Here is a 3,554-nt window from a genome sequence, read left to right on the forward strand (position 1 = left end):
CAAGCGAGGCGGCGGCGAGGGCTACCGCCGACCGCACGTGCAGGCCCGCAGACAAGCCCTGCCCCTCGGCCTTGGCATCCTGGGTCGCTGCCTGGCTGCCGGGGGCCCCTCACGGCCCTCGGGGGCTCTGCTGGCACCTGGACGCCCTTGCTCCTCCCACGGGCCCTGAGGCGCTTCCTGCCCCCCTTCCGTCCTGTTTGCAGTGAACATACCAAGGACATTGTGTTCAAAGCTAAAAGAAGTTTCAAATGCGTCGAGAGGCTCTTGGGGCACCTGGGTGGTTCAGTTGGTTGAGCATCAGCCTCTTGATTTCACAGTGTGTGGGATGGAGCCCGGAGTTAGGCTCTGTGCTGAGCGTGGAGCCTGCTTGGGATTCCCTCTCCCTGCCCCTCCCTGCTCATGCTCCCTTTCACAGTGCATAGACTTCAGTGCTCGCTTCAGCAGCACATATACAAAATAAATAGAATTTAAGAAATATATATTGGGTTCATAGCAGCACTCTCAACAATAGCCAAATCATGGTGGGGCGCCTGGGTGGCTCAGTCGGTTAAGCGTCCGACTTTCGCTTAGNTTCAGCTCAAGTTATGATCTCCACTGACAGTTCAGAGCCTGCTCGGGATTCTCTCTTTCCTTCTCTCTCTGCCCCTCCCCCATGTGTGCGCACACTCTCACTCTCTCACAAAAATAAATAAACATAAAAAATAGAAATAGTAATATGTATACATATATAAAGCCTCAGACTTTTGCAGTGGAGTTCCAGGGGGGCCCGGCAGCCAGGGGGGGCGCAGGAGCCTGGAGGTCTGTCCTGCACGGAGGGGAAATAGGCTCAGGGTGAAGCCCATTGCAGAGGGGCGACCGCCTGCCCTGCCTCTCCACATAGCTCAGCCAAAGGCAGCACCCATGGCCTGTGCCGCGTGGCCAGGTGGCAGAGGCGGGGCACCCCTCACCCTGGCCTGATTCGTGCCCCTGGTGGCTCTGGGTCAGGGGTGATCCCCAGCCCCTCACCCTGCACCCTCTTCAAGGGCTTCCTCCGCATTGTGCCTCCCAGAAGTCCGGGCACCACAGTCTGGACCCCACGGCCACCAGGGGCTGCTGGAGGGGCAGTGGGGGGAGACAGACAGGCCCTTATGAGGGTGACCCAGCAGGCTGAGCCCCCCCCCCCCCAGGGCACTCCAGAGCAGGCCTGGGCAGGAGACTTGGGCAGATGCCCAGGGGAACGTAGCGGAGCCCAGCAGGTCCCCGACAGACGTCACAGTGAGAGCTCCAGGGTCCTCGGCACCAGGCAGCCGCCCCACGCGCCTCGCCACACCTGCTGGTTTCCAAAACAGCCCGCGCCTGCGGCCCCGCCGCCCCGGGAGGGCGCTCCGGCCTCCTGCCAGCGCGCCCGCTGCTTGGGGTCCTGGCCGCCAACTCCCTCGTCCACCTCCTCAGGCCCCACGGCCCCGTCGCTGACGCCACTGCGCTTGCACACTACCTTCTCCAGGCCACAAGGCCTACAGGTTCCGCCCTGCCTCTCAGCGCCCCTTCCACACACACCTTGCATCACCTCCCTCCTGGCGGCGGGAGGGGGGGGGGGCTGGGCCTCAGGGACGCGGTTCTTAACAAACAGCCTCAGGCCCCAGGGCTTCTCCCGGGTTGAGCTGATTGAGAGCCTGAGGGCTGGCAGACTGGGGCGCTGCGGGCCTCGTACCCGGGGCACACGGTGCCTGGCCTGCGTGTAAAGTGCCCACGTGACCTGGAGCAGAGCCTAGTGGCCAAGAGCAAGTGGGGGCCAGAAGAGTGTGGGGACCCAGTGACCCCCCCCTTGCTGTTCCAGCAAACTGCAGAGACCCCCCCCGGGTCCCCAAGCACCCACCTTCGCTTCAGGAGATGGTTTGGGGGTTCTGGCTGTTGGGGCTGCACTTGGTCCTAATTAGGTCCCAGGGCAATCCTGTCGTCTCACGCCCGGGGCGAGGCTGAGAGGGGACCTGCTGGGCAGGCGGGGGGGCCACTGCCTCAGGCCCCAGGGCTGAGAAGGGAAAGAGGAGACCCCAGGTGAGGGGTTGGGTTCCCCCCGGGGCGTGGAGCAGTGCTGAACGGGAGGAGGGGGCCTGGGGTAGGGAGGGGTCTCTGCCCCACGGACAGCCCCAAACACAAGGACCAAGAAGTAAGAAACACACTGGCAAGAAGCAGAAGAGGCAGTGGTGTGGGGGTGGGGCAGGTTCCTGCCTGGGAGCGGGTTGTGGGGGAGGGGCACTGGAGTGCAGGCGCCCCTTCCTCCCGAAGCGCCCCCCAGCCCTGTCCTACCCCCTCCTGGCCTCGCCTGCTCTGGGGCCCTACAGCCCCCTGGGGCCATCCCTGGGGCCACCCCATGCTGATCCCTGCTTCCCTGGTCACAACACCTTTTCCTCGGCAAAGCCCCTTCTCCCTGGGGCACTCTTCCTTGTCACCCCTCTCCCCTTGGGGGACACTGGCAGCCCAGAGACGTCCTTGGCTGCATACACTCCCCCGTGGCCCTTCACCGGCCCTCCGTGCCCACCACACACCCACTTCTCCGCCCAACATCTGTAAGCATCTCGNCAGGGCAAGCCTCCTCCCCTCAGGATACAGGGCCCCGTCCAGCCGTCCAGCCCACCGGGCCACCCTGCCCGGAGCTCGCCGCCCCCCCAGGCGGCTCACACCCTCCCCCCAGGGGTTCCCATCACTGTCCCCAAGTCTCGGCCGCCTCACTGCCGCAGGCCCAAACGGAGCTGACCACCTCCGAACGGCAGACACTAAGACCCATGCCAGCGGCTTTTTTTTTTTTTCCCAGAGAAAAAAAAGTAGTTCCTCAAATTCCTATGGAATTGCAAGGGATTCCAAGTAGCCAAAACAATCTTGAGAAAGAGCAGAATTCTCTAATTTAAAGCTTGTACAGGGGTGCCTGCCTGGCTTAGTCCGTGGGCCACACAGCTCTTAATCTTGGGATCATGAATTCGAGCCCCACGTTGGGCATAGAGATTACTTAAAATAAAATTAAATTGTCCACCTTGGCCTGCCCTGTGGGCCGCCTGATCCTGTGGCCTCCACTTACGGCCGGGGGTGAGCACCTGACCCAGGCCCCTCCATTCACGGGCTCCGGAGACGTTTCTGGCATAAAACCCACAAATGAGAGCTTCATTTGGGGTGCCTGGCCGGCTCAGTTGATGGGCTGTGTGACTGACTCTTCATCTCAGGGTTGTAAGTTCGAGCCCCACATTGGGTGTAGAGATTACTTACAAAAAAAGAAAAGGGGTGCCTGTGTGGTTCAGTCAGTTAAGCATCCAACTCTGGATTTCAGCTTGGGTCATGATCTCAGGGTCGTGAGATCAAGTCCCACATCAGGCTCCACACTGACAGCATGGGTCCTCCTGTGGGATTATCTCTCTACCTCTCTCTCTCCGCCCCCCTCTTTCTCTCTCTCTCCAAATAAATAAATAAGCTTCTAAAAATTAAATAAATAATTAAATTTTAAAAAATCTTACACTATAAAAATGTATACAAAGTTACAGTGGCTGAAATAGGGTAATATTAGCCTAAAGACGGTCACTTAGACA

Source organism: Crocuta crocuta, unplaced genomic scaffold (assembly GCF_008692635.1).
Source record: "Crocuta crocuta isolate KB4526 unplaced genomic scaffold, BGI_CrCroc_1.0 scaffold13, whole genome shotgun sequence".
Taxonomy (NCBI): Eukaryota; Metazoa; Chordata; class Mammalia; order Carnivora; family Hyaenidae; genus Crocuta; species Crocuta crocuta.